Here is a 20,571-nt window from a genome sequence, read left to right on the forward strand (position 1 = left end):
ACCTGATTTGTTATATTCACAGCATTTTTTTCTTAGGGCAATACTGACTGCTCAAGAAACGTAATGACTAAAAAGCACCTGCTCTCCAAATTCTCTTGTCAATAGAAGAGGAAAAAAAATGTAGAAGAAGAGAAAAAATACCTGCCTAGCATAGGTATTGTAAATGGAGCCGTCAAAACCCCCTCTGGGTTTTTATGATAAATACACACACAAGGCCGGTATTTTGGTAAGAAACTATTTCTATTTTAATGCAAGAAAGACAGACCAATACATCAGCCTCCTGCCTCTTAATTCTCATAATGTGTTGCCTCGTTTTGCCCACCCTGCTCTTTGCTGTAGAAAAAACTCTCTAAATGTGTTAGTGAAGTGAACTTGGTTCAGAACCTCCAAACTGTCTTCCCTAAGTCTCTTGTTGAGAAATCCCAAGGAGCAAAGTCTTAACATAACTATTCTTCGTGGAATTTCTAGGGTTTCCTGAGTTTGAATTCATAACTGACTAATAATTTATTTCCTGAAAAAGACAAATTACACCAGAGTTAGTGGGAGATCTGTGATAGACAAAGCAGAAGCAAATGATTACTTTAGAAGGTAAGGTGCTTTCTACTGGGCACTTCATTTAGTCTAAGTACAAAACTGGAGGGAAAGAAGGGAAAGGGAAATTGCATATGACCTCTTCTTGTCCTCTCCCACCCTTTGTTTTATGGCAGGATGGACATCCATAGGTGGCAGGGCATTTGGTCTCTTGGAAAAGATGAACAAATGGTTACGTGCCCTTCAGAAATTACAAACGGGCTAGATTCTAGAAGGATATTTCATCTTGGAGTAACTTACTCAGTTTTTCATGCACTCAGCAGGGTGTTTCTTTGACTAATGATGGAATTGCTAGAAGCTGGACCATTCTTTCCAGCTGTTGGACCTTCAGCTCAGACCAAGACACTGAGCTCTCCCTACATAGCTTCTTTTAGTCCTCTGGGACCCCTGCCTTGACAGATGGTCCCTAAATTCTATATTATTGATAACTTTCCATAGGGATAGTCACAGTTCCAAATTATACTTAATGCTTTTAGCTATTCTCCATTAACAGCTTATTCACATATGTGAATGTACCTATTACCTTAGTCCTTTTGGGCTCCTATCACAAAATACCAGAGACTGAGTAGCTTATAAACAACAGAGATAGAAATTTATTTCTCACAGTTCTGGATGCTAGAGGTCCAAGATCAAGTCCAGCAGCTTCAATGTCTGGTGAGGGCCCACTTTCTGGTTCAAAGATGAAATTTTGTCACTGTGTCCTCACTTGGTGGAAGGTAAGACAGAGCTCTCTGGGGTCTCTTCTGGAAGAGCACTAATCCCTTTCATGGGGGCTCTACTCTCATGTCCTAAGAACTTTCTAAAGTCCATACTTCCTAATACCATCACATGGGCATTAGGTTTTGACTTACGAATTTGGGGGGGTACACATTCATGCCAAAGCACATATCCTATATGGATGCATACACGTTGGATCAACAGGGAACATACACACGTGCTGACACGTATATTTGTGTATACATATATGGTTGAATAGTTAGATAGGTAGGTACATCTATCTATCTGTCTATCTATCTATCTACCTATCTATGTACAGACAGAAAGAGGAAGGGGAAAAGGAGGTGTGTAACGACGAGGAGAAAAGATGCTATTCTTATAAGGTCAACATTCATGAAAACAGACAAAGGCTGTGGATTTAAGAAATATATAGCAATAATATACTAGAATTTGTTGAGTGATTAAATGTAGGGAATGAAAGGGGAAAGTTTTTACCACCAGTTGAAATAGAGTATGAGAAGAGGTACATACCTGGTAATATGTACAAAATAAATTCATATTTTGATATTTTGAACTTTAAAGGGCTTATTGGGAAGGAAATGTTCAGATAGAGCTGTCCAGAAGGCTGTTAAATACATGACTCTGAATTATAGGGAGGAGGTCTCAACTGGAAATAGTGATTTTAGAGTTAACATAGTATAACTCAGTAGTTGAAAATAGTATAAGAAGCGGTTAAAGTTCTTTCAGTGAACATAATGACCCATGTGTGCAACTCTGAGAAAGGGAAGAAGAAGAAGACAGTTAAAGGAGATAAAAACAAGAGGGCAATTAGGCAGGAGAAATACACAACACACCAAGAAGGAAGAGAGTGCTAATAATTTGGGGAAAATCTACAATGAACAGGAACTAGAGATATTCAGTACTGATCTTATCTGTATTGAAAATTTTGATATTTTGTTCCTCATGCATTTTTTCATTAATTTTGATTTCTTTAATATTACGTTAAAACACATGTGTCTTGACTACTGGGTGTTTTGGCATCCTCTTAGACGTTGAACCTGAGGCAAGAGCCTCACTCAGCTCACCGTCCTTCCTCCCTTGCCAGTAAACTCTGAGTCATTTTTGACTCTAGCAGGAGTATGTTCAGTAGAGAAGAGGGGACAAGAGAGTTTAGAGGCTTAGGTGTAAGTGGAAGGGAATGAGAAAATGAAGTCTTAAAGTACAGGTTACAATTCTGAGAGGCCCAGAAGTGCAAAGGAAAAGATGAGGCCATTGATGCCAAAAGAACCTGCAAGATTGACAGAAAACCAGACTGAGGAGCCACTTTCACAACCTGGCACAGTTCCTTCTGGGACTATCCTTGCACCCTAAGTTCTGCCACGCCAAGAAAAGTGGTAAAGCTTCTTTCTCACACATCTACTCCCACTGTTGGGCTGAACCAAGCACCTGCCTTTCCTTTTTGAGACAAGGGCAGAGCAGCGTCCCAGAAAATGCATAGCAATGGTCCCACAGATGTAGCACAGTGGGGGCCTTACTGAGACACACGTGCTCTTCTGAACAGCAGGGAGTCTCTCATCTTCAAAGCCCTGCAGATGCAGCACAAAGGCACTCTGCTGTCCAAAGACCCAGCATCCATTCCTCAGATGGCTTTTGAGGCAAACAGTCAACTCACACACCCCCATGTCTTCATGATTACCCTTGAGTTGATGATGTCTATATCAACCAGAACTCTCTCATGAAACTGAATTCGGCACCACTGAACACCTCATGGACATGTCCACTTCTGTGTCCCACAGACCATCACCCCGACCCCCTGGTCTCAGCATGGCCATGACGAAGGTATCACCTGTCTTTGCATAGAATTACGTACACTATCCCGTGTCGTATATGAACAGATAGGCTCATTGTTTACCAATTCCATTCTTCTTTCTTCCTGAACACACAACTCAACTACCACTGCCAAGCTCCCCTGGGGTTTGGTGTGGACATGGAATGTTTCTGGCTAGTGAAACGTGCATGGAAGTGATACATTCTGCTTCCATGCCTTGCTTATTAAAACTAGCAACAACAATAACAAAATCTGCACAATTCTATACCTTCTCTCTTAAACCAACTGTTGATCAAATGCAGGAGATTCAGAGGATCCAGAGGCCCCTGGGGATGATGGAGCCCCAAGGTGGAGTGAACCCGGTCCCTGAGTCACCATGTGGAACTCAGATCCTGATCCTTCCCAGTGCAGTGAGAAAAAAAATGAAGCTTAGATTTTGTAAAGTCACAAGATTTAAGGGTTCGTCATTACAGTAGTGAGCATACTTAGTACATAGTATTCTATGGAAACCGAGTGTCCAATTGAATGAATATATATTACTCCCAGATTCTGTGTTTTCTTAACCCTCCACATGAAATTAATTCACTTAACTCTGTAGCATCCACTCAACGTCTCTTTCCATTTTACTTATTATTTTATTTTATTACCATGTCCACGCTAGATTGTTGCAACAGTCTCCTAACGCATATCATCGCCCCCAGCAGCAGTGTCCCGTAGGAATGTAATGCAAGCCATGCAGATTATTTTAAATTTTGAAGTACTTATATTTTTTAAAGTAAAAAGTAACAGATAAATGTAAGTAATACATTTTATTTGGCTCCACATACTCAGAACATTACTTCAACTTGTAATCAATAGAAAGAGATTAATGAGACAATTTACATCTTTGTACTAAGTCTTTAAAATCCGGTGTATATTTTACATTTACGTTTACATCAATTCAGCAGAATAGACACATTTGAAGTGCTCAGTGACCACACATGACTAACGGCTGTCATAGTCATGGTGGACAGTGCAGGACTACACTCGTGTTTCCTTCTGGGTAACTGTGTACACTCTAGTCAGAAGGTCGAATTTAATAATTACACTTCTTGCTTCTAAGACTAAAAGGGCTTTGCCAACCAGGCCTCCATCAGATCTACCCCACACCATCTCAAACAGATTTATAAAAATATCAATGCACTTTCTAGCAAGTGTACATTCAACATGGACCTATAGTCATGCTTTTTAGAAGGGCTTGCATAGACGGTTATGATCCAGCAAATTCTATAACCTTAGTTTTTTCAGTCATTGCTTTCTCCTTATGGTCAATTCCTAGTGAATTTCTAACCCTTCTCATGTGCTAACCATCTTCTTTGCCTCCTGTCTACTGCAAATATAAATCCCCATCCCAGAAAATGTATCTCTTTCCCCACGCCCGTCACGTGGTATTACGTAGGCGTATTTTGTTGTTGTTGTTCAGGAAATAGAATACCTGACTTAACGTGGTTTAAATAATAGTGCATTTTTATCTCACATGTCAGAGATTTCTGAAATTTCAAGACTAGTAAACTCAACAGCTCAAGGATGACACCAGCACTCTAGATTAATTTCTTTGTTATCTCTTTTTCTTCCCCCTCATTGTCAAAGGGTGGTTGCCCAAGGTACCACATCCTCAGACAACAGCATCTAAGCCTAGGAAGTGATGACAAGGTTAATTTCCTTGCATTATTATTTTTACTGGGAGAAAAACATTCCCCCAGAACCACCCCTCAGATGTGTCCCCTAGTCCTGTGCCAGGATTGGGTCACAGGCCCATAAAGTAGCTGTAAGGGAGGCTAGTAATGCAAACACACAACATCTCAACTCTATGGTGGGAGGTGGGACCTGCAAGTGCGGTAGAATAGGGAGAAGACTGTAGAGCAATCAGCCAACAAGGCCAACTAACATATTCCTAAGCTTTGTTTGTCTCTCGAGGCTCTAATCAGGCATCACCCCGTTTGAGCCCTCTGTGAAATCTCGTTTCCCAAGTGGGATTAGTGCCACTCACCTTTGGTTCATTATGCCCTGTGCCCGTCATCCCTGTACCCCTCGTGACACTGTTCTGAAACTGCCTGGTTGGTGTCTGTCTCTCCTGATAAAAAGCAAGCTCTTTGAAGGAAATGAGTTTGTATGGCTCATTATTATATAATCACCGCCTGGTATATTGCTTGGAATATGATAGACATTAAAAAATAGTATTTAACTGATTATTTTATGATACATTTCACTTCTAATTTGACAGTATTTGGATTACACACTGAGGGATAATTTATCTATAAGTTTTGATTTTTCCAACCTGGCTTTTAAACAAAAATAATATGAAACTCAAGGGATAATTTGTTCCAGGTCCCTGCATTTAATCATTTCATTAATCTCACTAAAGAGATAAATTAACTGAGGTCTCAGAGAGAGACTTGCTCTAGCAGTTTGGGCTTGCTGCAGGAAACAAACCACTCTAAATATATTTTAAACAAAATGTGAATTAATGCAAAGAATGAAGTGTTTGTGGAATCTTGGAAGGACAGGAGGAACAAGAGTCGAGGACTTGCAACAGCCGAGACTAGAGTCCACTCCACCAGAGGGACTGGGGAGTCAGGAAGTGTTGACACAGCTGTCATTGCCATGCCTACAAGTGCGTCTTGGCGATCACATGGCTGTAACTTGAATGACCAACAGAAACAGTAAGGAAGGTCGCCTTCTCTTCACCCCTCTCTTCTAAATCACTTTTCTGCATGTAATTGACAAAACCAAATTTGCATCCAGAAACCTAGCTGCTGTTGCGCCAAGAAATGTTGGTGTTTGCTTTCCAGGCTTTGTGATACAGATAATCACAGAGGAAGACGGGAGAGTGGATGCTGAGTGTCAACTGGCCATATCCGATGCACTTACCTAGAGTTATTCAACTACAGATTAGTAGAGAAGGGACATAACTTCTAACCTACAGACATACGTAATATTGACAACACCTAACACCACACTCTGATAGCTCTCAATTATCCTGGCACAGCAGACAGATTTTTAGAGGAAAAAACAACTCACAGTAAAGCCAGTCTCAGGTCATCCACATAGAGATATCTTGGCCCAGAAACATTTGCATTTCTTTCTCCGGTTATTGGCTTCGCTTCTCAGATGAGGTAACCACAATGCATATGTACAGTCAGAAACTTTAAAGTTGAATGCTACAGTCTATTTATGACTACTAGACAAGGCGGGGAAACATGTAAAAAAAATCCAACTGACATTTTTGGATTTAAAAAGGCATTTATGTTAATGTAACATTCTGGAAATTAAAGCTTGAGGGGAAATGGAAAACATACCTTCTAAATGACAGTAAAACATATGAAATCCTGGGGTGATACAATCACCAGGCTTATATCATCTACTTAAATCTCCACCTGCAGGTGACACCCTGACTAGAGGAAGTTTCCACAGTAAGTTTTACCTTAGCTCTGCAGGCTTATCACCATGAGCTCTGGGCCACTAGGAGGGAGGGTAACGTTCAGGCACCTGATTTGTCAAGACTCTAAACTGATGTCATATTTGAAAACCCAGAGGTGACACCTCAGAGTGTTCTGGCATTCTGTCCATTGCCTTGAGTCATAAATCTGTCAGCAAGTCCTTCTGACTCTGCCTTCTCATGTATCTACCTTGTGACATGTCCAGGCTTGTACCTACTTAGTTCAATTGTTCATTCTTTCAGTTATCCATGAAAAATCTGATAGCTTAGGATAGAAAAAGAGATCTCTCTACTAGATAATCTATTCTCTATATCAGACAATCCATTCTGTCAATTCCAGATGTTTCTTCTTAAAGCTGATATCTAACATTTCAATATTTTATCTACTTATGTTGACCCACAAACTATGTCAGGGATGTAAGTTTAAAAAGCAAATAAAGCTCTTGCCATGAAAAAATTCACAGCCCGATCAGGAGACGCCATATAGTATTTAAACAGATGACTTCTTGCAAAAGAATATGGGTTCACAGATTAATCCTCTGCTGAGTAGTTGCGTGGCCGAAGTTACTTAACCATTGTCTACATCAGTTCTCCCATCTGTAAAATTAGGATAATAATAATAAGTGCCTACTGTTTTGTGTTTATAGAATTATGTAATTTAATGCATGTAAACTTGCTTGGAATCATGGCAGTCACAGGGAAATCAGCCAAAGTAAGTTGCCTGTAGGTAACCAAACAGTTATAACTCAGCTTGATGATTGCAGTGAGTAAAGAATATAAAACCGTACTAGAAGCATGATATCTAATCAGTTTGAAGTCCTCTAATATTTTTCCCTTAAACTGGAAAGTAAATGGTTTATTTTAATTAATGCGATTCATTTCAGTTCAACCAAAATTTGTTGGGTGCACATGCTATGTGCCTGGCATGGATGCACATGTTTTTGCACGTATTGCCTGTTCAATATTGTCCACACAAGAATATTATTTTATAAATAAAATTATCCCTTATCCTAAAGTTAGAAGACTAAATCTTAAGCTGTAAAAACTAGACAGATAGCAGTATAACTTAGTAGTTAAGATTATATTCTCTGCAAGTAAAAGGCAAACGTTAAAAGCTTAGCTCCAAAACTTGTCTCTATTACTGCAGACAAGACCTTAACTTCCTGTGCTCTAGTTACCTAACCCAACAAATCTCAATAAAAATAGGATATGACTCACAGAAGTGCTACAAGCATGACACGAGTAGGTTTACGCCATTTTTTAGAAGAGTTCTTGGTACTTAGTGAGAACGTTAATGTCAGGTGTTATTCTAGAACTTGTCTAAGGCCTCAAAGTTAAAATGTGACAGAGCTGGGATTTGAACCTGGGTCAGTATCTTTCTCGAGCTCATATTCTTTTTACAACATTGTACATACGCTTCTCCAACAGTGTTTTGTTGTTTGATAAGGAGGATAATTAGAAGACACCCAGACCAAATGTGCAGGCTGATGTGTGGCTTAAATGAACCAAACTGTCCCAAATTTGAGAAGATTAGAACTCGGAAGGTCTTGAGGAAGCAGGACCCGCCTACTAGATGCTGTCATTTGCTAGACTGTCTGCTAAATAGCTACAGGCACAGTGAATATTAATTAAAAATTAATTTTAAATGAGTGACTATAAAAACAAACTTTATAAATGTCTATCAAGCAAGCAAGTAAATCAGTATTGAGAGTATTGTCTGAATTATTTATGTCTAAAAATTCACTTTTCTTTTTTTTTAATTTATTTATTGTTTTTATTTATTTATTTATTTGGCTGCGTTGGGTCTTCATTGCTGCGCACGGGCTTCCCCTAGTTGCAGCAAGCGGGGGCTACACGGGCTTCTCATTGTGGTGGCCTCTCCCGTTGCGAAGCACAGACTCTAGGCGCGCAGGCTTCAGTAGTTGTGGCATGCGGGCTCAGTGGTTGTGGTTTGCAGGCTCTAGAGCACAGGCTCAGCAGTCGTGGCGCACGGGCTCAGTTGCTCCGCGGCATGTGGGATCTTCCCGGACCAGGGCTCGAACCCATGTCCCCTGCATTGGCAGGCGGACTCTTAACCACTGCACCACCAGGGGAGCCCCTAAAAATTCACTTTTCTTAATGAGTCGTTTGTTAATTCAGGATTTCAATTTTTTTCTTGAGTCAAATTTCTAATTTTTTGGAAAAATTTTATTCCATCTGAGTTATCAAATATATTGTCATGATGTTTTAATGGAAGCTTTTATTGGCTTAAATTTCAACTCTAAATAATTGTCTCCTTTCTAAATTTCTAATAGGCTTTGTTAAGGCCTATGTATATGTAAAATATACATACAGAAAACTGAAAGAAGTTTCAATGCAGAGCCCAAATCATAATTACAAAGTGAACACACCTGGTAACTAGCGTCCAGCTTAGAAAATAGAGCATTACCAACACCTAAGAAATTGTCTCGTGCTTTATCCCAGTCACTAACCTTTCTCTCCCCCTCAATATAACCATCATCTTAAATTTAACGCCAAAATTAGCATTGCCACTTCTTTTTAAATTTTTCAATTTTATTTTATTTATTTTTTATACAGCAGATTCTTATTAATCATCAGTTTTATACACATCAGTGTCTACATGTCAATCCCAATCTCCCAGTTCATCACACACACCCCAACACCCCCGTCGCTTTCCCCCCTTGGTGTCCATATGTTTGTTCTCTACATCTGTGTCTCAAGTTTTGCCTCGCAAACCAGTTAATCTGTACCATTTTTCTAGGTTCCACATATATGCATCAATATACGATATTTGTTTTTCTCTTTCTGACTTACTTCACTCTGTATGACAGTCTCTAGATCCATCCATGGCTCAACAAATGACCCAATTTCGTTTCTTTTTATGGCTGAGTAATATTCCATTGTATATATGTACCACATCTTCTTTATCCATTCGTCTGCCAATGGGCATTTAGGTTGCTTCCATGACCTGGCTATTGTAAATAGAGCTGCAGTGAACATTGGGGTGAATTATGGTTTTCTCTGGGTATATGCCCAGTAGTGGGATTGCTGGATTATATGATAATTCTATTTTTAGTTTTTTAAGGAACCTCCATACTGTTCTCCGTAGCGACTGTATCAATTTACATACCCACAAACAGTGCAGGAGGGTTCCCTTTTCTCCACAGCCTCTCCAGCATTTGTTGTTTGTAGATTTTCTGATGATGCCCATTCTGACTGGTGTGAGGTGATACCTCATTGTAGTTTTGCTTTGCATTTCTCTAATAATTAGTGATGTTGAGCAGCTTTTCATGTGCTTCTTGGCCATCTGTATATCTTCTTTGGAGAAATGTCTATTTAGGTCTTCTGCACATTTCTTGATTGGGTTGTTGGTTTTCTTAATATTGAGTTGCACGAGCTGTTTATATATTTTGGAGATTAATCCTTTGTCCTTGGATTCGTTTGCAAATATTTTCTCCCATTCTGCGGGTTGTCTTTTTGTCTTGTTTATGGTTTCCTTTGCTGTGCAAAAGCTTTGAAGTTTCCTTAGGTCCCATTTGTTTGTTTTTGTTTTTATTTCCATTACTCTAGGAGGTGGATCAAAAAAGATCTTGCTGTGATTTATGTCAAAGAGTGTTCTTCCTATGTTTTCCTCTTAGAGTTTTATAGTGTTCGGTCTACATTTAGGTCTCTAATCCACCTTAAGTTTATTTTTGTGCATGGTGTTAGGGAGTGTTCTAATTTCATTCTTTTACATGTAGCTGTCCAGTTTTCACAGCACCACTTATTGAAGAGACTGTCTTTTCTCCATTGTATATCCTTGCCTCCTTTGTCACAGATTAGTTGACCATAGGTGCATGGCTTTATCTCTGTGCTTTCTATCTTGTTCCATTGATCTTTGTTTCTGTTTTTGTGCCAGTACCATATTGTCTTGATTACTGTAGCTTTGTAGTGTAGTCTGAAATCAGGGAGTCTGATTCCTCCAGCTCCGTTTTTTTCACTCAAGACTGCTTTGGCTATTCAGGGTCTTTTGTGTCTCCATACAAATTTTAAGGTTTTTTGTTCTAGTTCCGTTAAAAATGCCACTGGTAAATTGATAGGGATTGCATTGAATCTGTAGATTGCTTTGGATAGTATGGTCATTTTCACAATATTGATTCTTCCAATCCAAGAACATGGTATACCTCTCCATCTGTTGGTATCATCTTTAATTTCTTTCATCAGTGTCTTATAGTTTTCTGCATAGAGGTCTTTTGTCTCCCTAGGTAGGTTTATTCCTAGGTATTTTATTCTTTTTGTTGCAGTGGTAAATGGGACTGTTTCCTTAATTTCTCATTCAGATTTTTCATCATTAATGTATAGGAATGCAAGAGATTTCTGTGCATTAATTTTGTATCCGGCAACTTTACCAAATTCATTGATTAGCTCTAGTAGTTTTCTGGTGGCATCTTTACGATTGTCTGTGTATAGTATCATGTCATCTGCAAACAGTGACAGTTTTACTTCTTCTTTTCCAGTTTGTATTCCTTTTATTTCTTTTTCTTCTCTGATTGACGTGGCTAGGACTTCCAAAACTATGTTGAATAATAGTGGTGAGAGTGGACATCCTTTTCTTGTTCCTGATCTTAGAAGAAATGCTTTCAGTTTTTCACCATTGAGAATGATGTTTGCTGTGGGTTTGTGGTATATGGCCTTTATTATGTTGAGGTAGGTTCCCTCTATGCCCACTTTCTGGAGAGTTTTTATCATAAACGGGTGTTGATTTTTGTCAAAAGCTTTTTCTGCATCTATTGAGGTGATCATATGGTTTTATTCTTCAACTTGTTAATATGGTATATCAAATTGATTGATTTGCGTATATTGAAGAATACTTCCATTCCTGGGATAAATCCCACTTGATCATGGTGTATGATCCTTTTAATGTGTTGTTGGATTCTGTTTGCTAATATCTTGTTGAGGATTTTTGCATCTATATTCATCAGTGATATTGGTCTGTAATTTTCTTTTTTTTTGTAGTATCTTTGTCTGTTTTGGGTATCAGGGTGATGGCGGCCTCTAGAATGAGTTTGAGAGTGTTCCTTCCTCTGCAATTTTTTGGAAGAGTTTGAGAACGATGGGTGTTAGCTCTTCTCTAAATGTTTGATAAAATTCACCTGTGAAGCCATCTGGTCCTGGACTTTTGTTTGTTGGAAGATTTTTAACCACAGTTTCAATTTCATTACTTGTGATTGGTCTGTTCATATTTTCGATTTCTTCCTGGTTCAAACTTGGGAGGTTACACCTTTCTAAGAATTTGTCCATTTCTTCCAGGTTGTCCATTTTATTGGCATAGAGTTGCTTGTAGTAGTCTCATAGGATGCTTTGTATTTCTGCAGTCTGTTGTAACTTCTCTTCTTACATTTCTAATTTTATTGATTTGCATACTCTCCCTCTTTTTCTTGATGAGTCTGGCTAATGGTTTTTCAATTTTGTTTATCTTCTCAAAGAACCAGCTTTTAGTTTTATTGGTCTTTGCTATTGTTTTCTTTGTTTCTATTTCATTTATTTCTGCTCTGATCCTTACGATTTCTTTCCTTCTGCTAACATTGGGTTTTGTTTATTCTTCTTTCTCTAGTTCCTTTAGGTGTAAGGTTAGATTGTTTATTTGAAATTTTTCTTGTTTCTTGAGGTAGGATTGTATTGCTATAAACTTCCCTCTTAGAACTGCTTTTGCTGCATCTCATAGGTTTTGGATCATCGTGTTTTCATTGTCTCTAGGTATTTTTTGATTTCCTCTTTGACATCTTCAGTGATCTCTTAGTTGTTTAGTAACGTATTGTTTAGCCTCCATGTGTTTGTGTTTTTTATGTTTTTTTCCTTGTAATTCATTTCTAATCTCATAGTATTGTGGTCAGAAAAGATGCTTGATATGATTTCAATTTTCTTAAACTTACTGAGGCTTGATTTGTGACCCAAGATATGATCTATCCTGGAGAGTGTTCTGTGCGCACTTGAGAAGAAAGTGTAATCTTCTGTTTTTGGATGGAATGTCCTATAAATAACAATTAAATCTATCTGGCCTATTTGGTCATTTAAAGCTTGTGTTTCCTTATTAATTTTCTGTTTGGATGATCTGTCCATTGGTGTAAGTGAGGTGTTAAAGTCCCCCACTATTGTGTTACTGTCAATTTCCTCTTTTATAGCTGTTAGTTGCCTTATGTATTGAGGTGCTCCTGTGTTGGGTGCATATATATTTATAATTGTTATATCTTCTTCTTGGATTGAACCCTTGATCATTATGTAGTGTCCTTCCTTGTCTCTTGTAACGTTCTTTATTTTAAAGTCTATTTTATCTGTTATGAGTATTGCTACTCCAGCTTTCTTTTGATTTCCATTTGCATGGAATATCTTTTTCCATCCCCTCACTTTCAGTCTGTATGTGTCCCTAGGTCTGAAGTGGGTCTCTTGTAGACAGCGTATATATGGGTCTTGTTTTTGTATCCATTCAGCAAGCCTGTGTCTTTTGGTTGGAGCATTTAATCCATTCACGTTTAAGGTGATTATTGGTATGTATGTTCCTATGACCGTTTTCTTAATTGTTTTGGGTTTGTTTTTGTAGGTCCTTTTCTTCTCTTGTGTTTTCCACTTAGAGAAGTTCCCTTAGCATTTGTTGTAGAGCTGGCTTTGTGGTGCTGAATTCTCTTAGCTTTTGCTTGTCTGTAAAGCTTTTGATTTCTCTGTCGAATCTGAATGAGATCCTTGCTGGTAGAGTAATCTTGGTTGTAGGTTCTTCCCTTTCATCACTTTAAGTATATCATGCCACTCCCTTCTGGCTTGTAGAGTTTCTGCTGAGAAATCAGCTGTTAACCTTATGGGAGTTCCCTTGTATGTTATTTGTCATTTTTCCCTTGCTGTTTTCAATAACTTTTCTGTCTTTAATTTTTGCCTGTTTGATTACTGTGTGTCTTGGTGTGTTTCTCCTTGGGTTTATCCTGTATGGGACTCTCTGTGCTTCCTGGACTTGGGTGGCTATTTCCTTTCCCATGTTAGGGAAGTTTTCAATTATAATCTCTTCAAATATTTTCTTGGGTCCTTTCTCTCTCTCTTCTCCTTCTGGGACCCCTATAAGGTGAATGTTGTTGCATTTAATGTTGTCCCAGAGGTCTCTTAGGCTGTCTTCATTTCTTTTCATTCTTTTTTCTTTATTCTGTTCTGCAGCAGTGAATTCCACCATTCTGTCTTCCAGGTCACTTATCCGTTCTTCTGCCTCAGTTATTCTGCTATTGATTCCTTCCAGTTAGTTTTTGTTTCAGTTATTGTATTGTTCATCTCTGTTTGTTTGTTCTTTAACTCTTCTAAGTCTTTGTTAAACATTTCTTACATCTTCTCAATCTTTACCTCCATTCTTTTTCCGAGGTCCTGGATCATCTTCACTATCATTATTCTGAATTCTTTTTCTGGAAGGTTGCCTATCTCTACTTCATTTAGTTGTTTTTCTGGGGTTTTATCTCATTCCTTTATTTGGTACATAGCCCTCTGCCTTTTCATCTTGTCTATCTTTCTGTGAATGTGGTTATTGTTCCACAGGCTGCAGAACTGTAGTTCTTCTTGCTTCTGCTGTCTGCCCTTTGGTGGATGAGGCTATCTAAGAGGCTTGTGCAAGTTTCCTGATGGCAGGGACTGGTGGTGGGTAGAGCTGACTGTTGCTCTGGTGGGCAGAGCTCAGTAAAACTTTAATCCACTTGACTGCTGATGAGTGGGACTGAGATCCCCCCCGTTGGCTGTTTGGCCTGAGCCGACCTAGCACTGGAGCGTACAGGCTCTTTGGTGGGGCTAATGGGGGACTCCGAGAGGGCTCACGCCAAAGAGTACTTCCTAGAACTTCTGCTGCCAGTGTCCTTGTCCCCACGGTGAGCCACAGCCACCCCCCGCCTCTGCAGGAGACCCTCTACCACTAGCAGGTAGGTCTGGTTCAGTCTCCTTTGGGGTCGCTGCTCCTTCCCCTGGGTCCCGATGTGCACCCTACTTTGTGTGTGCCCTCCACGAGTGGAGTCTCTGTTTCCCCCACTCCTGTCAAAGTCCTGCAAATCAAATCCCACTAGCCTTTGAAGTCTGATTCTCTAGGAATGCCTCCTCCCGTTGCCAGAACCCCAGGTTGGGAACCTGATGTGGGGCTCAGAACCTTCACTCCAGTGGGTGGACTTCTGCGGTATAAGTGTTCTCCCATCTGTGAGTCACCCACCCAGCAGTTATGGGATTTGATTTTACTGTGATTGCGCCCCTCCTACCCTCTCATTGTGGCTTCTCCTTTGTCTTTGCATGTGGGGTATCTTTTTGTTGAGTTCCTGTGTCTTCCTGTCAATGATTGTCCAGCAGCTAGTTGTGATTCTGGTGTTCTCACAAGAGAGAGTGAGAGCACGTCCTTCTACTCCGCCATCTTGGTTCCCACTTTCCCATTCAATACATTTTTATTGATTTCTTTCTATATCTCCAGTTTTTCTTCACGTGAGGATATTGAGAATCAGAGAGGTTGAGAGATTTGTCCAAGGTCAGACAGCCTAGAATCCTTGACAAATATCCATTTTAGATACTGGGAGTACTTGATAGACTTGAGAGCAAAGCAAGGCTGTGGCATGAGCCAGGAAGTCAGGAAGGGTGTGGGTTAATCTAGCATTGCCACTTTTGAAAATCTTTACATAGATGGAATCACACACCATTTAGTGTTGTCATTTTTTAAAAATTAGCTCTTCTGTGAGTGTTTCGTAGCAACAATTTGTGCTTTTAATTTACATTTCCTTGAATATGTGCTATTAATGGCTCTTTGGATATCCTCTTTTGATAAGATTTATGTCTTTACCCACTTCGTCTTTTTAAGTGCATTATAGGTCTTTTTCTTATTGATTTGTTGACATTCTTGGTGTGTGTTCTGGTTATGAGACTTTTGTTTGTTGTGGGTGTTTGTAAATATCTTCCCCCACTTTGTGGCTTTACTTTTCACTTCCTTAAGAAAATATTTTGATGACTAGACATTCTTAGTTTTAGCAGGGCCTGCTTTATTAATGTTTTTCTTGTGGTTAATAATTTTTTCCCCTGCTTAAAGAATCTTTCCTGATATTATTGTCTAAAAGATATGCTAGTTTAGTTTCACATTTAGATCTAGAATCAGGCTAAACTTTATGGTATTTTAGTATGAGGTAGGGTCTATTGTTATATTCTTCAGTGTCTACATCCAATTGTCTCTACAACATATATTGAAAACCTTTCCTTTCCCAGTGTTCTGCACTGCTGTCTTTGTCATAAATCACGTGTGCTTTACGAGTGAAACTAATTTTCAGTTGTCTCATCTGTTACTTTTATGTAATAATCTGTGCCCATGCTGATACCACACCATTCTACTTACTATAACTTTCTCATAAGTCTTCATACTGAGAAGAGTAAACATCATATTATGTCATTCTTCAGTTTAGAAGCAAAAGAAAGAATTCAGGTGAAGGCTGGGTGTGGCTGGTACGAGAGTGCAGAGATTCTGGGGACCGGAAATCTAGAGGCAGTTCGAGCCCTTTTTTTAGGTTTTTCTCCAAAAACTCCAATGGGTATTCACTGCACTGATTGCCACAAATTCTGAGAAAATGCCCCTGTGTACAGGTTTGGAGAAGGGGAACAGCAGCTACTGGGAGAGGGACACAGAGGCCTGATGAGATCATTCTTCTCTGCCTTCCCTGAGGAAGGGAGTCTTAAACTACAGCCCTCACCCAAAAATCAAGGTACTGACTTTTTCCAAATGACAGTGTTTTCTAGTGAGGAAAGGGGGGGAAATAAGATTAAAGTAGTTTATCAGATTCATTCATTCAGAAAGTGTTAACTGATCTTCCCAATCATATTAAAGACATTCCTCTGAAGGACTGTGTGTTTTAACAGACATATAGTTCTCATCTGTTCTCAGTGGAAAAGCCAGAAATATCTCTAAATGCTTAGGCAGGTATGTTAGTCAGGGTAACCAGAGAAACAGAAATAATATACAAAGAGATTTACTATGAGGAATCGGCTCACGGGATTCTGGAGGCTGAGAAGTCCCATGATGTGTGATCCACAGGCTGGAGACCCAGGAAAGCTAGTCCCAGTGTGAGCCCAGAAGCAGGACCACTGGTGGTATAAGTCCCAGTCTGAGGACAAGAGATGACAGATGTCCCAGCTCAAGAAGTGAGGCTGGGAGCAAATTCTCCCTTCCACTCCCTTATTTTCTCCTTGGCATTTACCATAGTTTTATATTTTGTATTTTGTTTGAGTGTTTGCCCCACATAGGCTGTAAGCTCTAGGGTGACAGGGAAGGCATGGTCCCTGCCCATAGGGATGGTACTTTCTTTCAAGGAAGATGCACAATTAAGCTGGCAATGAGGACGACCTGGTGGCTTTTATGACAGGAGAAGCGTGTGGTGTTAGCGGAACCCATAAAAAGGGCTGCTGGTTCAGACTTGCTTGAAAGGTAATGAAGTATCTTAGAATATTTACCATGATTCACTGTCTCTTAGGTGAGACACTGTATTTACGCTGAAGGGACAATCCAGTTAGAGGAGCCCAGGATCTGAGTTTAGAAGATAAGGGTTCGGCGTTTTGACCACTCACAACCAGTGTAATAGCAACTTGTTCAGGTTCCGGATCCAGTCAGATATGAGAACAGAATTTTCCTGAGGGCATGTCGTGAGCAGCAGGGAAGTGAATAACTGTGCCACAGCCTGCAAAGCACCGTATGCCATACAAATGACAATCACTGTTCCTGGATTCAAGGGTCTTTCTCCAGCAGCTGTGGTCATTTTCTGGTCCTGGGGTAACACTGGAAGGGCAACCACAAATGTAAATTGCATTAAAATATTCTCTTACTCTCAAGGAGCCAGTGGACTCCACAGGATAAACCAGGATAGAAAGTGAACTTTCAAAAGTTGATTGCACATACCCCTTTTTCAAAATGCAGACCAGTGATGAGACTGTTGATGTTTGTCTTTTTAGGACCCCATCTTCTGACATCCACTGTGTTTTTGTAGAGCTGCCATCCTTACTTTAGACAGTCCATAATTCCTTTGACTTTCTAGAATTCAGATAGGCGTTTTATTTTGTGAGATCACAGATAACCGATATGTGTAAACCAGGAGGATGGGCATTTCTATTGGAGAGTCATAAAATAAAAGGAGCATAGGTAGAGGGTCTGTAAATTTATTTTGAAACAAATATCCAGGAAATCGAAGAATTTGTTGCGGAGCGTCTTTTGCTGCTACCTGGCTCTGAGGCCATTCTGCCTGAAGACAACACGAAGTTCTTCTCTGGCAGTTAAAAGGGGAAGACGGTTATGCTGTGCAGATACTAGAATACTTGAACACTAAGCTTCTCTGACCTCAGTATGGGTTAACTACTAGAGTAGGCCTTCAGGGGAAATGGGTGTCAGTGGAGCGATTCCCTAGCTGCTTATCCACTGAGCACCAGGCTTTCCTGACATTACTTTCCCATCTATTCAACCTCTTCCCCACTCTGAAAGACGTCTGATATGAGGTGTTTTGCCTAAAATGTAGTGATTAACTCTTGATAATTATGAAAAAGCTTCAATTATTAAAATGCTATTAAAGCCGGCAAATGGTATCCTACGCCGAAAAGAGAAAAAGATTAATTACCCTGATTACAGATTATGAGGGAGTTTGATAAGGTATTTCTGCGCAGAGAACAAGCGGAGAGAGCCCACGACTTCCAAGAGCCCGTCTCTCTATTCCTGTGATGTCTCACTATCTCCCGTAGGTCACCAGAGCTCATGCACACACGTCCCTGGGAAGTGTAGAGGGGAACATGTGACACTGGATGCCCCTTCAAGTCTCTAGATGCCAATCTTTCTAAGAACCCCTCAGAATAAACCTGTTTTCAACATATGTACACTACCAAATGTAAACTAGATAGCCAGTGGGAAGCAGCCGCATGGCACAGGGAGATCAGCTCGGTGCTTTGTGACCACCTAGAGGGGTGGGATAGGGAGGGTGGGAGGGAGACCCAAGAAGGAAGAGATATGAGGATATATGCTTATGTATAGCTGATTCACTTTGTTATACAGGAGAAACTAACACACCATTGTAAAGCAATTCTACTCCAATAAAGATGTTAAAAAAAAAAAAAAAGAATAAACCTGTTTTCAGGATGTGTTTGTTGAATCGCTCATGGAAGATTCCCATTTGGGTAGAGAGGTGTCTGAGGCAATCACCCCTTCTGTAGACCCCAGTGATGAAGGCTACCCACCTGCAACAAAGGAGACTTTTGTTTCTATAGCTCCCTCCAAATCTCCCATTGCTGTAATTTTTAGGGTGTTTTGTCACTGCAGTTTTATTGAAAAGCCACCCCCCTCCTGCCGTGGGAGTCGTGACACAATGTGAGTTATTAATGCCTCTTCATGTGTCATCCCTCAGATGTAGTGTTTGATAAAGAAGCTTGAATTGAGCTGATTTGAGATAAATTATCCTTTCAATCTTAATTAGAGAAAAAATGTGTTTTAAGGTATGGAAGAAACAGCATGTCTTCCACTCTTGGTTAGGAGGAGGGATGTTGGTGAACCCTTCTTGGATCTGGAGAGCAGAGCCTGAGTTCCACGGGGCTTGCAGTTACCACCTGAGAACTGAGGACAAAAGCCCAGGAATAACAATGAAGGAATCCACACAGTTCTGGGCCTCTGGTCACCTTTCTATGTTTATTATGTTTCTAAGCTTCTCTTAGGCTGTGAAAGCAGTCAAATCCTTAAGGAAACAAACAAACAAAACCAAAGCATGCCATGGTACTTCTTGTTTTTGAAGAAGGGAGAGGGGCGTCACAAAAGACACGGCTTTCCCAGCTGGTCTTGGCCGTCAGCAGAGAGAGTCAGTGCAGAAGGCTGAGTGCGTCCTTGGAATCTAGAATGTGGGAGAGCAGATAACTCCCCGGGAGCAGGCCTGAGGTGGAGGGCCAGCCTTTATCATTAGGAAAAAATTCTCGGGGTATCAACTCAAGAAGGGATTCCAAACGTATCTCGTAAAAAGAAAAAGTATGCTTTATAAAGAAAATGATGAGAAATTTTAAAAATACAGAATATGGAACAGTTTAAAAAAAGAAAGACGAAAGACTGCTGTAACTAGAGAAAAGCACGTTTCTGCCTGTGCCTCTTCCTCTCCTGACTATGCACATATGCTCTCATTGCTGCTCTCTAGGATTATTTACTCATTTGCTCAATTGGAGGACATATAGGTTACTCCATCAAACATAGATTTTTTTTTTCCAAAAAGTGATTTAAACTATAAGCAAGTGCTTTGCAAACCATAAATGGTAACTTTTTTTCCCTTAATGTATAACCTAAGCATAATGAAAGCACAGTTTTGCTTTAAGTATTAAAAATAATAAATGTGAAAAACCTAGCAGAGTGCCTGAGACACATACATGCTTTCTGTTTTTCTTGCTATCATTGCCATTATTATGACTTATTATTGTTACTGTTTTGATTACTACTAAGCCCAGTGACTTCCCAAGCCCTTGGTGAAGGACTCCAGGTATTGAGAAGTAGACATTTATTAGGCGGTGGTGGTGAGCCTGTCCATTCTGATTGAAAACACCCCCCCACATTGTGCCCAGTTCAGTCTGAGGCCATGGCTGTGACAGAGTCTGTGGGCTTTGAGTTACCTCTGGGTGGTGAGCAATGTTGTTGGATGGATGGCTCTCTGAAAAGCCAGCTCTGCGTCACGCTTGGAGCTATGAAACCTGAAAGCTCATTACAACAATAATGACTGTTTTGATGTTTCCAACTGCCTTCAGTGCAGTGGTCACTGGAGGGACCTCAGTGAGGCGGCAAGCACTGGCCGTGCAGCAGGTACGAGGTCCTACTGGCCCCCTGGTTTTCGTAGATCTCACCTTCTAGGGATAATGCAGGTACAGCATGACGTGGCGCTCGGTGGCCTAATTCGGAGTCACCGCGTTCTTTCCACTGCTCACACTGTGAAGGCTTGTT

This window comes from Phocoena phocoena, chromosome 17 (assembly GCF_963924675.1).
Source record: "Phocoena phocoena chromosome 17, mPhoPho1.1, whole genome shotgun sequence".
Lineage (NCBI taxonomy): Eukaryota > Metazoa > Chordata > Mammalia > Artiodactyla > Phocoenidae > Phocoena > Phocoena phocoena.